The sequence below is a fragment of the Schistocerca piceifrons genome, chromosome 10 (assembly GCF_021461385.2).
Source record: "Schistocerca piceifrons isolate TAMUIC-IGC-003096 chromosome 10, iqSchPice1.1, whole genome shotgun sequence".
In the NCBI taxonomy this organism is placed as follows: domain Eukaryota; kingdom Metazoa; phylum Arthropoda; class Insecta; order Orthoptera; family Acrididae; genus Schistocerca; species Schistocerca piceifrons.
This window is the reverse complement of record NC_060147.1, coordinates 19508549-19535606: the sequence shown is the minus strand read 5'-3', so window position 1 is coordinate 19535606 and position 27058 is coordinate 19508549.

Genomic DNA, 27058 nt, shown 5'->3' with positions numbered 1-27058 from the left:
AGATGTAACTGGCTTTGAAATCAGGAAAAAATATGTACAGCTTTCATTGGAATCCACTGCTGCCAATAAATGTAACAGTAACTGCATGTCACTGCTTCAACAGGGATTGCTTTCCAGAAAAATGTGCCTCTCTTGGATTGCTTACAAATCATTCGTGCGACCAGTTCCAGAATATTGCTCAAGTGTGCAGATAGGACTAACAGGGGACATTGAGAATGGCGGCAAGAATTGTCACAGGTTTGTTTGATCCGTGGAAGAGTGTCACAGATATACAGCAGCAACTGAACTGGGAGACTCTTGAAGACAGACGTAAACTATTAACAAAGTTTCAAGAACGGGTTTTAAATGATGACTCTAGGAATATACTACAATCCAATACATGTCGCTCACATGTTGATTTTCAGTATAAGATTAGAATAATTACTGCATGGACAGAGGTTTAGTGCAGTGTAAACGAATTTGTCCTGCGACTCGGCCATGCCGTTAGTAAAACAGTTATACTTCGCGCCAATGTGATTTTTTCTTCTGTTTTTCGCTAAACTAAACGATGGAACTTTATTTTTCTGTACGGCGCTAAAATACAGAGCTCACGATTCTAGTAATGTTCAATAGTCTAGTCGAGGTCAGTGTGCTCCTCGTTGCTAGCGTTACTAAACACATATGAAAGGAGCACACTCTCGAGAAACAAGATAATAAATAGAATAATTAACATAAAAAATATGAAAAACAAGAAATAAATAATCCGCGCTTCGTGCGAAAACACAGTACCTGTGGCGACGCGCACAGAACTACTGAAGCACGAGCGCAAATTTGACACTCGCGTACTAACACACACACACACACACACACACACGGTAGGCGGCTGCGGATTGCTACACATGCATTTCGCGCTCCACACGTGAATGTAACCGGAAGAAACCTTAACAACTGGTCGAAAGGGACGTTCCCTCTGCCATGCACCTCATGGTGGTGTTCAGAGTATAGATGTAAATGTAGAGAGAGTTAACACTTGTTGCCCCAGTTACAGACCCTCCCATTATTTCAGTCAACTAAAGACTTTGCTCGATGTTTGGCCTTCCATTCTGTCATAGTAGCACACAACAATACAAGCTGCCCTGTAATATTCATTAGAATTTCAAAATCAGATGGCGACGCCCTACTGAAATTACCAAGAGCAGTTTTTCAAGTTCAGTTCACACAACGCGTCATTCTCGCCACGTCTTCTACAATGACGACTTGGCTTTTTCGTCTGCTTATTTACTCGAATACAGTATTATTAATGCAGCAACACACATCATTAGCTCTTCAGATTCACTTGTCATAGCGCACCGCTGTCTCTTGATGCAAATGCACAATGTGAAATGTTTCGTGCCAGTTCAGCGTTGCAGACGTTTCGAATACATATGTAACTTCCACACCACTCGCCACCCAAAATCGCGCCATACACAGCTATGGCACAAGACAAAAATTGGATGTACATATTCAAAGTACCAACACTATGTTACTTCAAAACAGTCTTATCCATCCTGCTATCAAACTATACAATACATTACCAGATACCATTAAACACATACGGAACATTGGTCACTTCAAATATAAATTGAAGTCGTACTTAAGTGATCATTGCTTTTACGCGGTAAATGAATAGCTACAAAAATAGATGTTTCTGTATTAACCCAATCTAGTCTCATACAGAAGAATATTTGTTTATTATCTCTCTGTATATACCGTAACAACATTTAAGAATTCATTAACTGATAAATTAATATACAAAGGTATAATTATATAAAATTATTAACATTAAGTTAAAATCCAAATATCTCCTGCACATTGTGCAGCTGCAGATGAAATGGATCAATAAATAAATAAATAATTAAAGAAATAAAATGTTTTCCGCTTGTGTAGACGCGGACACGCACAAAGAACAATGTTGCCAGTATGATAAGGAACAAGTTGCAAATAATGTTGCAAATATAAACATATTTTTAAAGTCATTGTAGACGCGAGTTAATACACACTGAAATTCTCATCAATATTTTCCCTACCACGCGGTTTAATACACACTGAAATACTCATCAATATTTTCCCTGTCACCTTAAACAAATTTCTCAGTTGATCTTGGAACCTCGTTTATAACTGAACGTCTATTCAATATCGATCGAATGTTGGCAACAATGATCACGGGAGTAAGAGACTCAGGGCTGCTACGTGTGTAAAAAAGATAATACCAGGCGCTTGTGATCATACTCTTATCATAATTTCAAGTCCTGTAGGGTATCTGATCCTAACTGAAGGATTATACTCGTAAATACGATAATTATGGGACTCTTTTTACTTTCCGAGCAAGAAACCGTTGCGAAACAAACTCTACACACATTATTAGGTTACTATTAAGCGATTACGAAGTTCGTACACAATGCCACACGCTCACGTTAAGATTATTTAGCTTAGTGTAGGGATGTCTACCGATACACGCCCCCCGCAGGGACCTCATAATGTAGTAAGGCTTATTTCAGCACTGTTTGCCCCTTACAGTTCGCCTTAATGCTTCAAACCTTTAACTAACAATTAATTTCGGCTACGTGTTTCCTGTAGTAAATGATTCCTCGTTGCTCATGGTTATACCGACAGCTGTGCTGTGAGCTGTTCAATAACCATTCTCAGCTGTTCGTGCTCTAGTTCGGTACGTAAAACGCCTTGACAATCAACACACAGCATTAACATTTTGTGTTAGTTTGTAAATTAATTATGCAGGTGTAATGTCAAGTAGTGATAAAGATATAAGCTATGTTTCTACGCCAAAGAAAAAGAAGATGCAAAGAGGTGAGTTGCAAAGAAGTGCGAAAACCCAGAACACGCGTCAACAGTATCTGACTACATGGGAGGAGGATTCAGCTTTTCGTTCAGGTATAGCAAATGATCCTAGTAATTGCTATAGGACAAAATGGCTTACACTGTAGTGATTATGTAGTAGCTACTCTAACTGCATTACAGAAAGAGATGCGATCAAAAAAGTATATTAATTAACTTGGGCAATGTTTTTTGTCTAAAGGTACGACAAATTGCCACGTTCCTCATAGAAGCTGATGACATTCCTTTTAATCCAAGTGAACATTTGAGATCTGTTAAACAGCGCGTTTCCTGAGTCTAAGACAGCACAAAATGTTACGTAAAAGAACGAAAGCATGACTGTTACAAGAAATGCTATTCCACTCTCCAAAAACTGAAATTTTCCATTTTGACAGATGAAACTACCGATATCGCTTCAGACAGTTCTGCTTGTACTGTAGTGTGCAGTTATGACGGTATGAAAGGCCAGATATTGAGCAAACACTTCAATTTGACTGTAATAACAACGGTGTCAGCAACTGGGGATGACCCGTATGGGTAACTCACTCTACATTTACATCTACAGCTACATCTGTACTCTGGAAGCCACCGTGAGGTGCATGGCAGAGGGGACCAGATATTAGGGTTTCTTCCCTTTCCATTCACGCATGGAGCAAGGGAAGAATGCCTCTGTACGTGCAGTAGTTATTCTAATCTTATCCTCACGATCCATATGGGAGCGATATCTATGGGATTGTAGTATAGTCATAGCCATCACTTGAAGGTAGTTACTGAAAATTTGTTAATAGACATTCTCAGGATAGTTTACGTTCATCTTCAAGAGTCTTCCAGTTATTCTAGTATCTCTACGACACTCTCCCATGGACAAACACATGTGACATTCTTGTTGCTCTTTACTGTATATGTTCCATAACTTTTGCTAGTCCTATCTGTTACAGGTCCCACACTCTTGAGCAATATTCCTGAACTGGTCGCATTAGCGATTTGTAGCAATTTATTTTATAGTCTGATTGCACTTCCCCAGTATTTTCTCAATAAGCTTGCTTTACCCACGACTGAACCTATGTGATCATTCCATTTCATATTCCTGTATTGTGTTACACCTAGGTATTTGTATGAGTTGGCCGATTCCAACAGTGAGTCATTGATGTTCTAGTAACAGAATACTGTGTTTTCTCGTTTTGTCAAGTGCACAATTTTACATTTCTTAACATTTAAAACACATCGACAATCTTTGCACCACTTTGAAATCTTATCAAGATCTGACTGATAATTTATGCAGCTTCTTTCAAATAGTACTTTACTATAGATAACTGCATCATTTGCAAAAAATCTGAGGTTACTTTAAATATTGTCTGCGTGGCCATTAATGTACAACGTGAACAGCAACGGTCTCAACTCACTTCCCTGAGGCTCAGCAGAAGTTATTTCTACATCTGACGATAACTCTTGATCCAAGATAACATGATGCATCCTCCCTACCAAAGAGTTCTCTGTCCAGCCACAAATTTCACTTGATACCCCCTATTATCGTACTTCTGACAATAAGCGTAGGCATGGTACAGAATCAAATTCTTTTCAGAACTCAACAAATACGACATCTGTCTGATTGCCTTGAGCCAAAGCTTACAGTATGTCATGTGAGAAAAGTGTAAGCTGGGTTTCACATGATCGATGTCATTCTGTTCAAGATACCTCATTATGTTTGAGCTCCGAATATGTTCTAAGATTCAACACCAAATTGATATCAAAAACATTGGATGGTACTCTTGTGGATCAATTCTACTACCCTTCTTTAGACAGTTGTGACCTGTGCTTCTTTTCCAGGAACTGGGCACAGCTTTTGTTCAAGGGATCTACGATAGATTATACACTCCTGGAAATTGAAATAAGAACACCGTGAATTCATTGTCCCAGGAAGGGGAATCTTTATTGACACATTCCTGGGGTCAGATACATCACTTGATCACACTGACAGAACCACAGGCACATAGACACAGGCAACAGAGCATGCACAATGTCGGCACTAGTACAGTGTATATCCACCTTTCGCAGCAATGCAGGCTGCTATTCTCCAATGGAGACGATCGTAGAGATGCTGGATGTAGTCCTGTGGAACGGCTTGCCATGCCATTTCCACCTGGCGCCTCAGTTGGACCAGCGTTCGTGCTGGACGTGCAGACCGCGTGAGACGACGCTTCATCCAGTCCCAAACATGCTCAATGGGGGACAGACCCGAAGATCTTGCTGGCCAGGGTAGTTGACTTACACCTTCTAGAGCACGTTGGGTGGCACGGGATACATGCGGACGTGCATTGTCCTGTTGGAACAGCAAGTTCCCTTGCCGGTCTAGGAATGGTAGAACGATGGGTTCGATGACGGTTTGGATGTACCGTGCACTGTTCAGTGTCCCCTCGACGATCACCAGTGGTGTACGGCCAGTGTAGGAGATCGCTCCCCACATCATGATGCCGGGTGTTGGCCCTGTGGGCCTCGGTCGTATGCAGTCCTGATTGTGGCGCTCACCTGCACGGCGCCAAACACGCATACGACCATCATTGGCACCAAGGCAGAAGCGACTCTCATCGCTGAAGTCGACACGTCTCCATTCGTCCCTCCATTCACGCCTGTCGCGACACCACTGGAGGCGGGCTGCACGATGTCGGGGCGTGAGCGGAAGACGGCCTAACGGCGTGCGGGACCGTAACCCAGCTTCATGGAGACGGTTGCGAATGGTCCTCGCCGATACCCCAGGAGCAACAGTGTCCCTAATTTGCTGGGAAGTGGCGGTGCGGTCCCCTACGGCACTGCGTAGGATCCTACGGTCTTGGCGTGCATCCGTGCGTCGCTGCGGTCCGGTCCCAGGTCGACGGGCACGTGCACCTTCCGCCGACCACTAGCGACAACATCGATGTACTGTGGAGACCTCACACCCCACGTGTTGAGCAATTCGGCGGTACGTCCACCCGGCCTCCCGCATGCCCACTATACGACCTCGCTCAAAGTCCGTCAACTGCACATACGGTTCACGTAAACGCTGTCGCGGCATGCTACCAGTGTTAAAGACTGCGATGGAGCTCCGTATGCCACGGCAAACTGGCTGACACTGACGGCGGCGGTGCACAAATGCTGCGCAGCTAGCGCCATTCGACGACCAACACCGCGGTTCCTGGTGTGTCCGCTGTGCCGTGCGTGTGATCATTGCTTGTACAGCCCTCTCACAGTGTCCGGAGCAAGTATGGTGGGTCTGACACACCGGTGTCAATGTGTTCTTTTTTCCATTTCCAGGAGTGTAGTTAGAACAAGGGCGAACTCAGCTGTAAATTCAGTATAGAGTCTGACAGGGATCCCATCGGGCCATAGTGGTTTGTTCAGTATTAATGATTTCAGCTGTTTCTCAACACCACCGACAGTAATACTCATTTCATTCATCTTTTCAGTGGTACTACTAAGATTAAATTGGGGCAATTCTTCTGGGTTTTTCTTTGAAAAGGAACATTTTAAAGCGAAGATGAGCTTTTCAGCTTTTGCTTTGCTATCCTCAATTTCAATTCCTGTCTCGTTCGCTAGGGACTGGACACTAACTTTGGGGTGCCACTGATAGCCTTCAGATATGACAATAATTTCTTTGGCATATCATTTGACAATATTCTGCTGTGGTAGTCATTGAAGGCATCACACGTTGCTCTCTTGACAACCAAAAGCATTTCATTCAGCGTCTCTCTACCTATAAACCTATACTTTGTTTCACCCCTGTTATGGATCTGTCTTTATTTCTTTAAAGTTTTCTTTACAGTGACTGTATATCATGGAGATTCCCTCGAATTATGAGCTGTTCTACTGGGTATGTATGTATTCAGTGCATGGTCAACTATTCCTTTATACTTGAGCCATAGTTCTACATGCTTCTAACCTGTGCTGTCCCTCACTGTCCTTTGTATTTTGGTAATTGTTTTGCCACAACTGTGTCGTGTTCACTGGTACCAGTTTCAATGTGGACATCCTCAAAGACATCAGGTCTATTTGTTGCCATAAGATGTAACTATCTGTTCTAGGTAGCTTTCAGAGAAGACATTTATTAATGTTTCACAGGACGTCTTATCATACCCACCACTAACTAAACTGTAATTTTCCCAATTAATTGTTGGATGATTAAAGTCTCCACCGATGATGAAAGTATCACTAGGAAACTTATGTACAAGTGAACTGAGGTTTTTCCAGAGTTTTAAATTACATCCGTAGATGAGTGTGGTGGTTGATGGAAGGATCCAATTACCATTTTATAACCAACCCCTGATACTGAGTCTTGCCAAACAAATCTCACATGCAGCTTCAATTTCAATCTCAGTGGATTTGAGCTTCTTGTCTACTGTGACAAGTACGCCTCCTTCATTAGCCATTTGCCTGTACTTTCGATGTACACGTAACTTTCCCCAAAAAATTTCACTACTGTCAGTGCCTGGCTTCAATGAGCTTTCTGTACCTAGTATTATGTGAGCTTCGCTGCTTTTCAAGAGAGCTTCAAATGCTAGCACTTCGTTGCAAATGCTTGGGCAATTTACCATTAGGATTTTAATACTCTCACCTGTGGTGGGTGGGGGGGGGGGGGGGGGATTTCTTTCAATTTTGTATTGATACTTCTGGGTTTCCTACAGCTATCGTTATCTGAACTGGATGGAGAGTCATCTAATCTAAAAAAAACCTTGTGTGCACCCCACATACAGTCAGCTAGCTGAGTGGCAGCCTTTGATGAGCACACCTGAGCTATTGACGGTGAAAGTCCAGGAAGTCACATCTTACCTTATCGCAGAACTTTCAAAGTCCCTGATTCAGTCCTTCTACTCAACTCAGAACCAAAGGGCCATGATCAGTTCTGGGGACATGCCGCAGATTGTGAGCTTCATTGAAACTCCATGCGCAGGGCTGGTCTTCTCAACCTGTTCTGTCAGCCACTGGAATGACCCAAGTATGACCTCAGAGCCCATATGACAGGCATCATTAGTTCTGTGTCCCACAATCTACAGTTGGTTGCACCCTGTTCCCTCAATGTCTGCTGTAATAGCCTCTTCAAATGTTGAATGAGGCCCCCAGGCATACACAATGAGTGCACCTGCTATCCTTTCCTGACCCTTGCTGCCATTTCCCTTTGGGGACCATCATTCGCTGTACATTAGAACTGCTGAAAAGTAATAGACCCCTACCCTTTTGAATTTTCCTTCTCCTGACACCAGGCAAAGCAGATTCCCCCAAAACAAGTGAAGTGACTTCCACTGGCTCAGTTTCAGTTTGAGTGAAAGCTCCTCAAACGTGTTTGTTGGGGAGATCAGTGCAGCGCCCTGAGTCTTCCCTGTTCCCTTTCCACCCTGTACAGGGTGCCCAGATCTACCACTGAAATGCCACTTGCTGTCCAGTGGATGACAGAACCTGTACTTTCCACAGAGGAGACAGGGTCCACAGGAGAGGACAATATCTGAGATACCTCTGGCACTGGTATCACAGGAGTTCTTCTAACACACCAATTTGCAGCACCTGCCAATCGTTTGACAGTAGTTAGAGCAATTTCCAGCAGCTTACAAATGTCATCCATCTCACCCTGTGCTCGAGAACAGCATTCATAGTGGGCTAAATTTTCGTGTAATGTATTACAAGGCAGTGAACAAATACCGCTAACTTTAAATTAACCCACTGATTATCTTGTAATCTGTTAAGCTAAATAGTTACTAATTCTCTGTAAGAATTGAAGTTAATAGACAAAATGAGGTCCCTATTAAGGCAACACAAAAAACTGTGAAAAAAATTTCTAGTTTCCTAAAACGTTTTGAGGTTAGTTATAGTTGTTACCAAACTTGAAAGCGGAGTTAATTTACAGTAAATGGAGGCAATATATAGGTCTACTCCTGGTTAAGGGAAAGCTAGATATAAAACAATACGTTAGAATATCTGATACAGTAACTAAATAACAAATGCTAATTTACTACAAACTGCTCATAGATGATGCAAAGGACAATGGTAACTTTCTAAAATTCTCAAAAAGGAATGTTTAATTGTGATGATATACAATGAAATTCGGAGGTGATGTATTCTTTGGCAGAACTGTGAACCACAAATGCTGATTTGCTTCGAAATTTGTACAATGAAATTAGAGAACAATATTTTTGAATGAGGATAAGCCTGCTATTCTCAAAAATTTTAAATGAGCACAATTAAGTTTAAGCCTTCAATTGACAATAACACTAGGAGTTTGTTGCAGCACTCAAGAACGTTCAAAACTTCACAATATACGACAATACAAATTGATAGTGACACACTCAATAAAAGAATATGCAGAAGTGACGTGAACAGTAAAACATGTGAATCTAGAACTTCAAATTGGCACATAAATCTTACACACACGGTTCCACACAAAGGAAAATTCCAAAGCCAGATTCGCTCTAGAAATAAACGTTGCATATTGCATAGATTTTTCACTTAGATGTTTCTGTGCACACTTCTACACTGCCATGCCGTAGAAGAATACTGCAAACACTCAGAAAATCACTAAAATGTTGAGCACCAGAAAAGTAATATATATATGTGGGGGGGGGAGGGGGGGGGAGGTCTTATGGGACCAAACTACCAAACTGCTGAGATCATCAGTCCCTAAGCGCAAGCGCGAGCGAGCGCGCACACACACACACACACACACACACACACACACACACACACACACACACACACATGAGGGAGGGCTAGAACCTCTGACGGGGGGGAGCCGCATGGTCCGAGACAATATGCTTATAACCGTACAGCTACCCCGCATGGCAGAAACGTATATCTTCTGCCTATTGCAGCTAACAATGCCTCAAGCCTTGTACAGCATAATATTTTATTAGAAAATATCATTAGTTATGGCTCATATTGTCATATGGTGAAAATCCTTCAGTTGGGAATCACGATTTAGTGTCCATTAGATTAAAAGAGTTTCTTCCTGGAATAACATTAATAAAATGCAATTGTCATTCAAATCGCTTAAGTGATATTGATGGACAGAAGGCACTTATCAGTCATCGTGAGGAACTTGCAAGAGATGTACAAAATTACTTGTAACAAAGTTGCGAGCAACAATGTCAGCTAGATCAATTTTTAAAAAATTATGCAGCTTAAAGTACATAAAATACTACATTCAGTGCAGACACGTTGGCTTTCACTTCTTCCTGTGTCAAAGGGATGTTGGACAAGTAGGCTGCAGTAACTTTATTTATTATAGATCAGTGAGCAACAGAAAAGGCAAGGCCTAAGGACCCTAAACTTGCTCCATGATTATTTCTTAAACTGTATTTCCAATTTATAAAGTGGAGTATGCACAAATATAATACAATGGATGCTTATTTCCAATCTTCAAAACTGTAGCACTAAACTTAAAGAAGCAAATGGTAAAAAAATTTAAAATTCTGTTCTTGGTTGCTTTTCCAAAGTTTAAATTTTTCTTTTAGTTGTTCAGCTTTCTATTTTCTTTAGCTTTTTTAACAACTACTTCATCATACTTTCCAAACATTTATGAAACAAGAAAAAATGGTTGGCATTTGCATTTGCATTTTTAAGAAATGTTGTATTTTACTTCTAAACTTACCTTTGTTTGATTTTCTAGACATACATATTGTTAAAAAACCAAATTCATCATTCCAACATTTGCTACAAATTTCTTTAAAATTATCAGACTTTAAATCTCCACGAACTAATTCATGATAAATATGATTTAAATTTGTATCATCTTGTCTATATATATTTAAAAAATTGAAGTTATCTCTGTTTTGGTATATTTTAATAAGTTTGAGCTAAGTAAAAGCAATTTATACCTTTGTGTCTGGCGCTAGTAAAATAATCTCTAACAATATCTTGATTTTATAGAATAAAGTCATCAAATACAACAACTGAATTTTCTTTACATTCATCCAATGGAATAATTTCTTCATTATTTTCAATTCTCTAACAATATGTTTATTAACTTGATGTTCAATTTTTTACATTGTTTTATAAGTTCTTGATACTTTGGTTGGTCTAAACTTTTTGAATAAATATATAAATGTGTAATTTTATTCCAGTTTAATCATCCTGGAGCTAAAATATAATTATCAATCATTAATGTTGTTTCCCACACCCACTTGGACCAATTATTACTCACCTTATAGAATTTGGTAAAAGTTTTCCATGTTTGTTTTTTAAATTATTTTCTGGAATTATTAATTTAGGTTCCCAATCTGTTTTGTTCATTTATTTAATGATTTTTTATTTATTTATATCTCATTTATTTATATTTTTACATTTACTAAATTTTTACATTTATTTATACTTTTACATTTATTTATACTTTTACATTTATTTACATTTTTCATTAGTTAATGAGCCGCCTGACGCAATCTAAGAACAGCTTTGGCTGGCACCTATTTCAACTTCGTAATAAATCATCTGAACTTAGAAAATATGTGATAATTATACTGATGTTTCAGTAGTTGGTTTTTATTCAATATCCTGAACACCAAATATTAAAACAAAATATAATAAACTTTATTGTGATGTAGAAAAGATAGAAATTCCAGTAGGTCAATATGGTTTTAACAATTTAAAAAATTATTCATTCGAAAAAACCTAATATTCATATTAAAGCAGATGAAATTTTAAATAGAATTAATATTGAAAGTGATGTAAAATTATACATGGATATTAAAGATAGAATTGGAAATTTACTTGTTTTAATAATCAAGTTTTTTACCTAATGAAAAAGCTGTAGCTAAAGATGTTACAAAAATAATTCCTTTTGAACTAATAAATATAAATTTTAATCTTTCTGATGGAATGTATGAAAAACATAATGATCATTTTCATGAAGAAACTAATGTTATTGCTTCATTTAAACATAATGCTGAATCTGGTGGGCCAATAATTTATGAACCAAATTATCCTGTAAAAGTTCCTATTTTTGATACAATTCAATATTTAGAAGTTACTATAACTAATGAAAATCATAATTTAATTGAATTTAATGGTGCTACTGTAACAGTTATTTTAAAAACATCTTAATAAATTTTCTCCTTCATAAATAAATAATTAGTAAAACAATAAGATAGCTAAAGCAATCTGACTGTGCCATGAATAAAATTGAAAGTTATCAGTTTTGTTCATTTCCTTTTAATGAAAAAACTAGAAATAATTTGCATGTTCCTAACAAAGATACAGAAATTGAAATAAATATTGGTGATGGTTGGCTACATCCAAATCATGCCCAATTATATATGAATTTTAAAATTATTGGAAATGATAATACAGATTATCCAACTTATGATGGAAAATCAAATAAAAAATTAATTGATAATTATGTAGCTAAATTGTTTGCTTTGTAACAATAAAAAAGAAATAATATGTTACCTAGAATCGAACATCCTTTTATTTCATCAACAGTTTTATTATATTTTACTTCATCTTTTACTGATAAAATACGTTTAGAACGACATATTCTTAATAACGGAAAAGTAAATAGTGAAAGGAATGAAGAACTTTATAATAATCAATTAGTTGATTTGTCATTATTTAATCATGTTAAACTACTCAATATTTATTAAAAAAATGGTAGAAATGAAGTTTTTCCTCAAGAAATGTGGAATGTTATTCCACCAAATTATTTTCTAAAAGCATATGATGCATTTTTAGATTTTAAACATATTACGTTACTAAAATCAGATATTGATATTGGTCCATTTAGTTAGTAAATAATTATCCAAATTATGAAATTAATATGACACACAGAAAGAATGTTGTAACTACACAAAAAAAACAACTATGAAACATTGTCCAACTTTTAATGATAAAATTCCAGATGTTATACGTGCTTATGAAATAATGTATGGTAAAAAGAATGAAAAACTTACAATAGTAATAAAAGTGTTAACTTCATGCTTATATAAATTTCTGAAACATTTCAAGAGAGAAAAAAGTTAAAAATTAAAATTTTAAAATGTACTTTGTTAACTAATACATTTTAATTGGTTTACTTATCTTCATATACATAAGAAAAGTTCTTTACTTTACTTTCAACAACAAAGTTTCAACTAATTTTTCAAAACAATGAAATTTTATGAATGTGGTAGGATTGTATTGAAGAGATCACTCAAAAAACATTTACAAACAACAGATCATAGTGATCTTATGGCTGCTAAAGCAGAAAGTAAATAATTTTATACATTTAATTTATTATATATTATATATTTATTACAGTCACCTATGAGAAATGTATGTAAAATAAGAGTTATTATACTATAGTTACTATTATATTACAATTATTATGTGAAGGGTTAGTGGGATAATTATGTAGGTTCAGGATAATTAGGTCAATTTTTTGAAAAATAAAAAAAATTGTGAGTGTTAATGAGCAATTTTTTATAAAATTGAGCTATGGGCCAGAACGTACAAAATCATCTTACTTACAAAGAATAAATTACAGAGAAAATTCCTTAGAACATTGACAAGATGATAAAATAAAATACAAACAGCGGGATAATACCATCCATGTTTTGTGGCTAGCCCGGTAATTGGCAGTATTGATTAATGTTTTGTGTGTTTCAGCAAGATCAATGGTAGTACACATATCCTGCAGACTAGCAGATGTTGGTCCAGCATGTTATCGCACTCGCAAATTACGTCATCACTGGTGAAGCCCTATTTCCAGAAGCTGAACCTGCATCCCCATTCTCAGCCTATAGAGCGTCTATGATGTCATAATATGAATCGGCGGCTGGTTGCCTCAGGCAAACATTCTCGCCAAAGTTCTGCTCGGTTTGGAAGCATAGGGACACACACTCTTAAACCATCTATAATTTTATGACAAATATTTAAAAGAGATTTCACATCTTTCCGAAACAATCCCACATCTCTAACTCCCACGAACTCATAACGCCCAAAACAAATTCTAGTCTTAAATAACAAGGAATGTTGTTGTTGTTGTTGTTGTGGTCTTCAGTCCTGAGACTGGTTTGATGCAGCGTTCCATGCTACTCTATCCTGTGCAAGCTTCTTCATCTCCCAGTACCTACTGCAACCTACATCCTTCTGAATCTGCTTAGTGTATTCATCTCTTGTTCTCCCTCTACGATTTTTACCCTCCACGCTGCCCTCCAATGCTAAATTTGTGATCCCTTGATGCCTCAAAACATGTCCTACCAACCGATCCCTTCTTCTAGTCAAGTTGTGCCACAGACTTCTCTTCTCCCCAATCCTATTCAATACCTCCTCATTAGTTACGTGATCTACCCACCTTATCTTCAGCACTCTTCTGTAGCGCCACATTTCGAAAGCTTCTATTCTCTTCTTCTCTAAACTAGTTATCGTCCATGTTTCACTTCCATACATGGCTACACTCCATACAAATACTTTCAGAAATGACTACCTTACACTGAAATCTATACTCGATGTTAACAAATTTCTCTTCTTCAGAAATGCTTTCCTTGCCATTGCCAGTCTACATTTTATATCCTCTCTACTTCGACCATCATCAGTTATTTTCCTCCCTAAATAGCAAAACTACTTTACTACTTTAAGTGTCTCATTTCCTAATCTAATTCCCTCAGCATCACCCGATTTAATTTGACTACATTCCATTATCCTCGTTTTGCTTTTCTTGATGTTCATCTTATATCCTCCTTTCAAGACACTGTCCATTCCGTTCAACTGCTCTTCCAAGTCCTTTGCTGTCTCTGACAGAATTACAATATCATCGGCGAACCTCAAAGTTTTTACTTCTTCTCAATGAATTTTAATACCTACTCCGAATTTTTCTTTTGTTTCCTTTACTGCTTGCTCAATATACTGATTGAATGACATCGGGGAGAGGCTACAACCCTGTCTCACTCCTTTCCCAACCACTGCTTCCCTTTCATACCCCTCGACTCTTATAACTGCCATCTGGTTTCTGTACAAATTGTAAGTAGCCTTTCGCTCCCTGTATTTTACCCCTGCCACCTTCAGAATTTGAAAGAGAGTATTCCAGTTAACATTGTCAAAAGCTTTCTCTAAGTCTACAAATGCTAGAAACGTAGGTTTGCCTTTTCTTAATCTTTCTTCTAAGATAAGTCGTAAGGTTAGTATTGCCTCACGTGTTCCAACCTTTCTACGGAATCCAAACTGATCTTCCCCGAGGTCCGCTTCTACCAGTTTTTCCATTCGTCTGTAAAGAATTCGCGTTAGTATTTTGCAGCTGTGACTTATTAAACTGATAGTTCGGAATTTTTCAAATCTGTCAACACCTGCTTTCTTTGGGATTGGAATTATTATATTCTTCTTGAAGTCTGAGGGTATTTCACCTGTCTCATACATCTTGCTCACCAGACGGTAGAGTTTTGTCATGACTGGCTCTCCCAAGGCCATCAGTAGATCTAATGGAATGTTGTCTACTCCCGGGGCCTTGTTTCGACTCAGGTCTTTCAGTGCTCTGTCAAACTCTTTACGCAGTATCTTATCTCCCATTTCGTCTTCATCTACATCCTCTTCCATTTCCATAATATTGTCCTCAAGCACATCGCCCTTGTATAAACCCTCTATATACTCCTTTCACCTTTCTGCCTTCCCTTCTTTGCTTAGAACTGGGTTGCCACCTGAGTTCTTGATATTCATACAAGTGGTTTTCTTCTCTCCAAAGGTCTCTTTAATTTTCCTATAGGCAGTATCTATCTTACCCCTAGTGAGACAAGCCTCTACATCCTTACATTTGTACTCTAGCCATCCTTGCTTAGCCATTTTGCACTTCCTGTCGATCTCATTTTTGAGACGTTTGTATTCCTTTTTGCCTGCTTCATTTACTGCATTTTTATATTTTCTCCTTTCATCAATTAAATTCAATATTTCTTCTGTTACCCAAGGATTTCTATTAGCCCTCGTCTTTTTACCTACTTGATCATCTGCTGCCTTCACTACTTCATCCCCCAGAGCTACCCATTCTTCTTCTACTGTATTTCTTTCGCCCATTCCTGTCAATTGTTCCCTTATGCTCTCCCTGAAACTCTCTACAACCTCTGGTTCTTTCAGTTTATCCAGGTCCCATCTCCTTAAATTCCCACCTTTTTGCAGTTTCTTCAGTTTCAATCTGCAGTTCATAACCAATAGATTGTTGTCAGAATCCACATCTGCCCCTGGAAATGCCTTACAATTTAAAACCTGGTTCCTAAATCTCTGTCTTACCATTATATAATCTATCTGATACCTCTTAGTATCTCCAGGATTCTTCCAGGTATAGAACCTTCTTTTATGATTCTTGAACCAAGTGTTAGCTATGATTAAGTCATGCTCTGTGCAAAATTCTACAAGGCGGCTTCCTCTTTCATTTCTTCCCCCCAATCCATATTCACCTACTATGTTTCCTTCTCTCCCTTTTCCTACTGACGAATTCCAGTCACCCATGACTATTAAATTTTCGTCTCCTTTCACTACCTGAATAATTTCTTTTATCTCGTCATACATTTCATCAATTTCTTCATCATCTGCAGAGCTAGTTGGCATATAAACTTGTACTACTGTAGTAGGCATGGGCTTTGTGTCTATCTTGGCCACAATAATGTGTTCACTATGCTGTTTGTAGTAGCTAACGCTCACTCCTATTTGCTTATTCATAATGGGGCTAAAATTTACTAAATTTACATCGAAACTACTAACAGGAACAGCACAAACTTAATTTTACATTACAGTAACTTTAGATATACAGGGTCACAATTACTGAACCGTATTAAAATAAATCGCCGTAACTTCTGAACGGTTTGCGTTGTGACGTTCAAACTGCACAGTTGGCCACAAGGCATGATGGGAGTTAATTTGAGGTGTTCAGTTTGGTTTAGCACCAAAGCCCGCTTTCATTTTGAAGGGTTCGTCAATAAGCAAAACTGGCGCATTTGGGGGACTGAGGATCCACATTTGGGGATGAGAAGACTCTTGACCCTCATTGGGTGACTGTGTGGTGTTGAGTGTCTAGTCACGGAATAATCGGTGTGATATTCCTTGATGGCAAAGTGATTACTGAACGGAATGTGAAGGTTTAGGAAGATGATTTCGTCTCCATTATCCTAAGTGACCCAGATTTTGACAAGGTGTGCTTCATGCAAGACAGAGCTCACCCCATCGAAGCGGGAGAGTGTTTGATGTCCTGGAAGAGCATTTTGGGGACCGCATTCTGGTTCTAGGGTACTCAGGTGCCACTGGCATGGGCCTCGATTGGCCGCCATATACTGCGTATCTGAACACATGTGACTCCTTTTTGTGGAGTTACATTAAAGACAAGGTATACAGCAATAATCCCAAAACAGCCATTCAGGAGGTTATCGACAGCATCAATGTTCCAACGCTGCAGCGTGTCATGCAGAATTTCGCCATTTTTTCTGTGCCACATCACCACCAATGACGGCAGGCCTATCGAACATGTCATAACCTAAATCCGAATATCTGTAGTAACGTTGACATGTTGAATAAAGTGTGTGCACGCCTTACTTTGTAACCAATTTACGTATTTTCATATAGTTCAATAACTGTCATCTTTTATGTCAGCATAGTTTGCCGGAAACCTGATTCACAGCCTCATAGTGGTGCTACATCAGCGCCACTCTCATGCATCAGCACGAAAACTGAGAAACATGCCTACCAACTTTCGTTTCTCCTTCTCGGTGATGCGATCATTTTTCCCATCTGTATACTTTCGTATAAAACGTGAGAAGAAAAGATAAAGAAAAATTTGAGATTACAGATGAATTTCCTGGGAGGGATTACACACGAACTTCGTATATAAATGAGCTACCTTTTTTATTTTACAGTTGATGGTTTGCTTGTGCTGGGATGGTATTTATCGTAGCAGGAGGGGAACCAGTGATTTTATTGGCATCTTGCACACATTATAAATCACGCATTATACAAAGCAGCAGCAAAAAAGCTTTCGTCAGAGTACGGAAAAGGCGAGTATGTTTCTCTTTAAAAAACTGACGAACTAGCTCTCTCAGTCCTCATTCCGCCTTTCCCCGCCAAAAATCATGGCATGTGAGCATATTCGCGCTCTTTTAACGCAGAACATTCTAAATCATTTTACCCAGTCTCTCTTTGTAGTTAAGCCTTCATATTCAACATTTCGTCCTCACTGCCATTATCTATAGTATCTCTCTCTCTCTGTCTCTCTCTCTCTCTCTCTCTCTCTCTCTCTCTCTCTCTCTCTCTCTCTCTCTCTCTCTCCCTCTCCCTCTTTTATTGCGACGATCTCCCCTCTCTTTGGCCACACTACTATTATCTTCATCCACACCTCTTTGTCTTTAACCACCACTTTCTTCCTCACACAATCACTGTCTCTTCTCTCTTCCACGTCACTGTCTCTCTGCTTTCTTTCAGCACGAGAAAGTGCGAATATGTCCGCATGCCAAAAGTTCTGGATAAGAAGGCAGAATGAGGATTGAGGTAGCTGGTTCCTCACTTTTCTCTGAGAGAATTTAATGAGGGCTTTATTCGCTTTTTTGTGACTATTTTCACCGTTCCTTGTCGTGAGGAATATTGCATCGCATCTTATCTCACTTCCTGTTTGGCACGTTCTGTGAACAATTAGGACAGACGAAATTTCCTTAGTCTCGTGTTTGTAGTTAATGTTGTGTGTTATTTGCGTGAGCCAAGCTGTTATTCCTAAACACAAATGCACCATTCATACCGATTTAAAGGAATAGTATACTTTTCTCGAAGAGAGAAAGCTTAGTTACGAAGTTCACTAATCTGGCTTATTCTGCTACTGTTACAACTTCTGAAATCAATCACTTTGGAAAAAGAGGGTAATTTTCCTTCACACATACCCAGGAAGTCCGCTGTTTCTTAAAAAAAGTAAAACACTGCTAGCATACATATGCTTTATTGGTTTTCAGTATCAGAGATTTTACATTAATTATAAAAGACGAAACACAATATTATCGGTGAGGACTGATCTGGTACTTCAAAGTAATTACTATACACAATGTCGGCTCTACAATGAGGCGACGAAAGTCATGGAATGCCTCCTAACATTGTGTTGGACTTTTTTGGCTGGCGCAGTCCAGCAACTCGACATGGCATCAGCAAGTCGTTGGAAGTCCCCTGCAGATATATTGACCCATGCTGCCTCTGCAATCTTCCCTAATTGCGAAAGTGTTGCCGATGCAAGATTTTGTACACAAACTGACGTCTCGATAATATCCCACAAATGTTCGATATGTGGCCAGATCATTGGCTCAAAATGTCCAGAACGTTCTTAAAAAACTAACGACGAACAATTCTGGCCCGGTGACATGGATAATTGTCATTCATAAAAATGGCGTGGTTCAAATGGCTCTGAGCACTATGGGACTAAACTTCTGAGGTCATCAGTCCCCTAGAACTTAGAACTACTTAAACCTAACTAACCTAAGGACATCACACACATTCATGCCCGAGGCAGGATTCGAACCTGCGAATGTAGCGGTCGCGCAGTTCCAGACTGTAGACAAATGACAGCTCCACTTTTTTTTCGTTTCCCACACCCATAGGGGGCAGGGGAAAGCTGGGAGCAGCACAATCCGCTGCTCTTCAGCCAAGTAATATATTTAATAAAAAGATCAGAATGATACATATAATAGGCGATAAGGGGGGACATAACATAATGAGGGGAGACAGTGGAGATTAAAATATACATGTACATGGAGACGTTCATTGTGGTACACTTAAAAAAAGGTCCACATAAAATTAAAACACAGATGGCGATTTGTAGCATGTAAAAAAACACTGAAGTCAGAGGCATGAGTTAAAGGTTGGCCACAGCATTAAAACACACCAGAAGAACGACACTTTAAAACCACTGCACGTGACAGAGTACACATGACGAAGGGCAAAAACTGCCAGGAGGGACCAGCCAAGGAGGAAGGGGGGGGGGCTGAGAGGAGGGAAAAGAAGGGACAGGAGGGGCAGATGTATTGGAAAGGGTGGGAGGAAAAGCAAGGGGGGCGCACTAAGGGGCAAGTCACAGGATATGGACAGGGAAGGCAAGTTCTAACGGAGTGCAGAGATGCAGAAGGGGTGCACTGGAAAGGGAGGGGGCGGTGAGGGAGGAAAAAACCGGTCAGGGGAAGGGAAGAGGAGGGGAGAGGGAGCCCTGAGAAGGGGTATGGGGGAGGTGGGGTTAGAGTTGGTAGGAGGAGTAGGTATCAGGGCGAAGCTCATCATCCAGGAGGGATAGGCACTGGAAGTTGCATTGGGAAAGGAGACGGATGGCGTGGAGATGGTGAGATAAAGGTGTGATAACAAAGTTGTGGTTACGCGCTGGTGGTGGAGAGGATAGAAGACACCAAGGGGTGGGGGAGATCGAATCTGCATATGGTGTACAAGGTGTGGATGTTGTGTAGGTGCCAGGTGGGATAGACTTCTATGCTTGTTGCACTTGGTATGTCAACACAGGGATGGTTAATGCTGTTTGTGGATGACACTGGTTTTGTCATCTGTTGATGTCTCATATATGCTCCACTGAAGACACATGTAATGATTGAGGAGGCCCTGGCAACATGTCCACACTCCATAGACCATGTTGGGTTACAAAAGCAGTATGTGAGTGAGCATTATACTGTTGGGAAACATCCCCAGCAATACGGTTCATGAATGGCAGCACAATGTGTCAAATCACCAGATTGACGTAGGAATTTGCAGTCACAGTGTGTGCGATAGCCACAATAGTAGTCCTGCTGTCATATGAAATTGCACTCCAGACCATAACTCCAGGTGTACATCCAGTAAGAGCAGCACGCAGACAGGTTGGTTGCAGACCTTCGGCTGGCCGCCTTCTAACTGACACACAGCCATCACTGGCACTGAGGCAGAAACAGTTTTCATCAGGAAACAACAGACCTCCACTCTGCGCTCCAGTGAGGCTCTCCCTTGATACCATTGAAGTCACAAATGGTGATGGTTTGGGGTTAGAGGAACACACACTGCATGGCTTCCGGCAGTGAGCTGTCCTTGAAGTAATCTGCCAAATTGCTGCTGCAGTGTCACATGCTGAACATGTCTGTCTTCCCTCTCACAGTGCCATGTGGCCATCAGGAGCTCCATCTTATTGCAACCACACATTCTCATGACCACCGGTGCCAGCAGTCATGTACAGTGGCTACATTCCTGCCTTGAGTCTTTGTGCAGTATTGCATAAGGAACATGCAGCTTCTTGTAGCCCTATTAGATGACCTCGTTCAAACTAAATAATTTCCGATAATGGCATCTTGGCCACTTAAAGCCATTCTTTAATTACAATAACACTGATATTTAATTTCTGTTTATAGGGTTTTGTCGGCCTCTGTAGCTGAGTGGTTCTTGTGGAAGAATGCCGTGGGGGAGCAGGGATACAGGTTTGATTCCTGGTACTGTCAAGGATTTCTCCTTGGTGACATAATTACAGAATATATCAGGCCCTGTAGGTTCTCTAGCTGACCTTCTGAACTCGCATTTTTGTTCTTGTTCATGACTCATTGAACCTCTTATGATTCCCTTGTCTTCTATTACATCTCCATGACAACTCTGTAATTCACACATAAGTCACAAACTATTTTATATTCCAGGCAATCAACTCTGTTGAAAGGCATGATGTTAGAAAGAACTCTGCTAACAGCTGGTAAAATTGTTGTTTATTAAACCATAATCAGTTTCGTGGACTGAAGCCAGATCATCAGGTGCAGCCTACATGGTACAAAGCAAAGTCGGGTCACCACATTTTGGGGATATCAGAATTAATAAAGCTATGTCTAAAATGTATTCTACATTAAAAGACCATACAAATACCCTTCGCTCCTAGTAATAAAATTCTCTATTATTCTCACTTGTAAAGGTAGCAGCGACCCAGCACTCCAAGTAACAAGTATATGGTATCGCAGTGTCCACATGGATAGCTGTCATTGCACCAGCCAGCTAGTCTCTCTTCGTCATTCATACAGGCCACTTTCACTTTGGCCTGCGCCGAGCAGTGCTGCTGTCACACCAGTAAGACACTATCACCTGATGCTTCCCTGAGGGCTGTGACTATTCGTAATAGCAGTGGCAATTTTTTGTCACCAATCTGGCCCCTTTTTAAAAACTTTTAGTGCTTGCTCAGTTAAAATATTTTACTATTTTTCTTTTTAGATGCAGGCATATTTTAAAGAATGGAGCACATATTCATTACACTTGCTTGCCATAGTACTGACAATATTCACTGAATACCAAATTTTGACTATGAACAAAGGGTATTGTAATACCACAACACCTTAGGACCTTATCTCCTATTCCAATTTCATCTCTGCTCTCCTGGAGAGGACATATATATAATATTAGTATGTTGCACTCGTTTAAACTTGTTTTGATATTGTTTACATTGGGTCTCGCCAGTAAATGCAATGAAGGGAACATGTTTGATTATGCAACATCATAATTTACACACAATACAATCTACAGGCACAGGGTAGAAATGATTTTGCTCTTGTAATTATGGAGTAATTGATGATTAAAGTTGCAATATTCCCAAGTCACAGAGAGACAGCTATTTTTATGTTTCGAAGCCAGAAATTGTTTGAATCCTTAACAAAAATATGATACAATGAGTCAAAATCAATCACACTCATGTTTTAATTGGAACTGGTAATTACAGCCATATAGAAATATAAATTTTACTCATACAAAAATAATTACTTGCATCTAGGCCTTTCATTCGATTAAACTAATCACTCTGTTCACCTGAAAATGCTAACATGATTTTTCTTTCAGTCTATTAATTACTATATGCAAATTAATGAAATATATTGCTGCAGTGTTAAGATGTAATTTATAGTTTTAAGAAAAACAGATTCTTCCCTGTCTTTATATGGATGTATTAACTTTTATTCTATGTAAATTTCTATGTAATTTGGGAAGATGTATGTAAAAACTTTAATTGTTTCTATGCAAAATTCAATAAGTAACAATGACAGTAATTGTTTAAAATGATATGAAGAGAGGCAATTTGTACATGGCCATACTTCAGTCTTAGGCTGAATTTTGTATCAACAGCATGTAGTCTGACTTTGTTTTTATTTCTAACTGGAAGATGTAACTTCTATGATGAACATTCGCTGCCAAACATCTTGCTTGCAAAATAAAAATGCCTTTGTAAACAAGAACTACTAAAACTTATTTTGACCATTACATGATATCCATGTGATGATGCAGTAACATCAAAATACATCTATGGCAGTACATATAAAACTGGTGGAGGATTAGTTAAATGTTGATAATGTGTTGTTAAATATGGTATGAAATAATTCGATAGTGACTGAACGTTTTTCCCCTTGCGTTAAACTATGATACTCACCCCAGACTTCACCATAAACATTTCACACCACGTTATATTACAGTATGCCTATGATCTTTCAACACTGTATGTATATTTTAGACATTCCTGTATTAATTTCAACATCCATAAAATGTGGTGACACTGTACTTTGCTCCTTATCATGTAGGTTGCATCTATTAATGTGCCTTTAGGCTGCAAAACCAGTTGTGTTTTAATAAACAACAATTTGAACAGCTATTAGCGGAGTTCTTCCGAACATCACAGTTAAGTGTCCAGCAAAGGTTTCATCAGATCACTTTCATACTGTTTCTCTACCATTCCAATTTCGAACACCATGCAAAAAATGCACACACAAACCTTTCCATACAAGCTTACTATGTGGTGGTCCCAACAAAATACTTTTGCATTCAGGGTAGAAAGTTGGAGATTTAAATTTCATGAAAAGATACCACCACACTGCAACAAAGAATGCCTTTGTTTTAATTATTGCCATCTATAATCACCTATGATACCCATGACATGCTGTCCTCCAGATGATGACAACACAAAATCAGCTCTCCTTCATTAAATTTTTTCTGATGTCCTCCATCTGTCTTATCTGGTAAGGATCATTTGCTCATTTACAGATGAATTCTCTATGCATTTTCACTCAGAATCACTAAAATGTCCACCTCCTGTATAACAGTCCTCTAGACTGACCACTGCTTCCACAATATCAATATGTCAGGCAACAATAAGTTTATACTTAATTCTCAGTGACAAACTTCGGTGTAGCCTATTAAAATTTCAACACTACTTTATGATCCGCTATGAATTTTTCAGCTGTTCTGGTAGATGTAAAAACCAAAAATGTACTTCCATACAGCCTGCAATTTTAACATTAGGATCTCAACGATTTTTGCTTGTTTTCAAGATTGATAGTGGCAAGATAATGCTTTAATGGATTCCAAGACCTTCATGAATGTTTTAATATCAAATTTGAAATCAAACAACCAAAGGCAAAAGAATTTTTTTTCGAATGATATAACTACAAATTAACAATTTTGCAATTTTTTTCCTTTACTTGTATTGTGAAACCTTTCTTCTTGCCGAATTTATTGGTTCTACATCAAGGGAAAGTACCCTGTAAGTTCTCATGAGCGAGTTTGTATCACAGTATCATAATGTTAATACGTGCACACAGGAACTAAAGTATCAATTTTTAATATTAATTATACAAGGTGGTCAATGAATCCTAAATAACTCGAAAGGTACTTTTCCATAAATGTGCACAAAAAAACAAAAGAAACATGTGAGGTAACCTTTGGGAAATAGATGCTTTCATATTCATAACTCTGATGACTCCTTCTCTATCACACATTAAAATCTCCAATATGTGAACAGCAATAGTTGAAGTGCTGCACCCTGTGTACCAATCAGGTTCTATAGTAAAAATGACACAAAAAATAACAACGTCTTGTGAAATCGCATTCTAGGGACCTTCATGTTCATGTGGTTCATTTATAGTAACAGAGGCATACCAGGCAGCTACAATGTGACCACTGCTAGGTTAATGACGCTAGCAGTGGAAATCAAAATATCACAGTAATGAAGACTAAATAACATTGTATATTGGCATTATCGTTTCACTTTTCTGTAAGAGTAATTTTGTGGTCATTTGCTGATGTTACCAGATAGTTTGAATGAAGTTAGCAATTTTTAATTATTTAATTTTAAATAACTATGACTTCTGACTTCACTGCTTTACAGAAACTATATTTGTTTTAGGCTATGCCTAGAAGCCATTTTACTATGCATGCATGTCAAACGATCCAAGAATTCAAGAGAAATCAAAGAATTATTTCCATAACTCAGCATTTGCAGCATAACGTAGCATTTGCTATGGTCATTTCTGGAGCCAAAACTTCACACAGAGCTTTATAGGGATTATATCACTTTAATATTCATGATATTTTTTATCATAGGTCAGTTCCAATGACTTCTATGTATGATCATTCACCATCTTATACACAATTATATTTTTATGACATCGATGCTGCTCTTTGCTATAGACTGCATGGAGAATCATCAGTCACGCTATACTGATAACCATGTAATACTAAAATTCCTGTTTTGGATTATAACACACCAATCCTTTTGTGCATTCTTTCACTGTGATGAAAGATTTTTGCGCAAGAGTGGAGAATGAAAATAGAGACATTTGTATGGTCACTATAGTTACTAAAAAATTATACATCTTGCTTTACAACGAGACAATTCAAACAGATGTGACTGCTGGAAATATTTGAAGGAAATGCAGTGTGTTTTTCTTAAACACCGGTGCTGTCCAAAACACTCGGTTTTAGATTCCTCACTAGATCAATTATCTGCTAATGGAGACACTGAATGGTATGCTAATTTGCTCCATAAAACATCAAGTACATCTGCTACCTAGAAATAAAATGACTGTTGCAATTTACATGCTATTGCCTTTGTATTAGAGATTTTTAAGCCTTTTACATCATTCACAAAAATTATTTCTGCAGAGCATTGTTGAAATGTATGTACCTATTTAAGGTAGGAGGCTATTTTGTAAGAAAAATCTGTCTGTCCTAAGGTCAGATATTTATATCAACTTACATTATTGTTTACTACTAAACGTGAATGATATTTCAAATATTGCAAGAAGAGATGTTTTGCCTTCTTCATTTAATGTTTCTACAATAAATCTGTAGTATAGAACAGAATATTTTTTATTACCCTTTCAGTATTTTTCATACAATTGGCTTCGTCAAAGTTTACAGAGGGTTTTAGTTTCAGTACGATATTGAAATAGTTACAGAGGGGGGAGAAAAGGAACTAAAGACCTTTTCTTCAGCATTCTGTGAAACAGTGTTTTATACAATAATTAAATACACACATAAGAAAAGAATCACAATAATTAACTAGCTTATATAATATCAAAACATCTTCTCCAAAACTTAGGTAAAACATATATTTTGATGATTAGTTTATAAGAATTCTTCAGTAGTATAGAATTCGTTGTTTTATAGCCAGGTTTGCAATGTATTCTTATATTTATTTAGTGGTACTGTATGAGCTGAGCATGGTAACTTATTGAAAAATTTTATGCTTAAGTACTTATAGTTATTATGGAATACAGCAAGTCTTATGTAAGGCAAGTCCAGCAGGTGACTGTTTATCGTACTGTGTGCATGCACATCACATCTCATGTTCAGGTTTTTCAGATTTTCTCTGGCATATATCAAACAGTTATATATGTACATGTTTGGCACTGTCATTGCGCCAAGAGATTTAAAATAATTTCTGCGGGACTCTTTGGGTGCTAACCCTTCCATACACCTGATTGCTTTCTTCTGACATCTGAAAATACATTCAGCCCCTGGGGAGTTACCCCAAAGCAATATTCCATATTGCAGTTGGGAATGAAAAAAAGCATAGTATGAGTGGAGTAGCAATTGCTTGCTCACACTGTGAGCTAGTTTACTACATATATAATTGGTGTGTCCTTCCCATGAGAGATTTTGGTCTATGATTAGTCCAAGTAATTTCACTGTTTTGTTTTCATTTTTAGTTACTTTGAGATTACATATTATTTCTTCTGTTTTTGTTTGATTTATGCACAGCTGGTTAGCCTGACACCAGTAATTAGCCATTTGCATCACTTCTCTATTTTTGTCCTGTACACTCTAAGTTCTCTCCTGTACGTATTAATGTCATATCGTCAGCATATAGTAGGTTCTTACACGATATGTAATTTGAAAAGTCATTAACGAAGACAATGAACAGAAAAGTTCCAAGAAGAGAGCCTTGGGGTATTCCTCTTTTTGTAGGGAGTATTTCTGACCTCTGCTTATTTGCATATACAATTTGTAACCT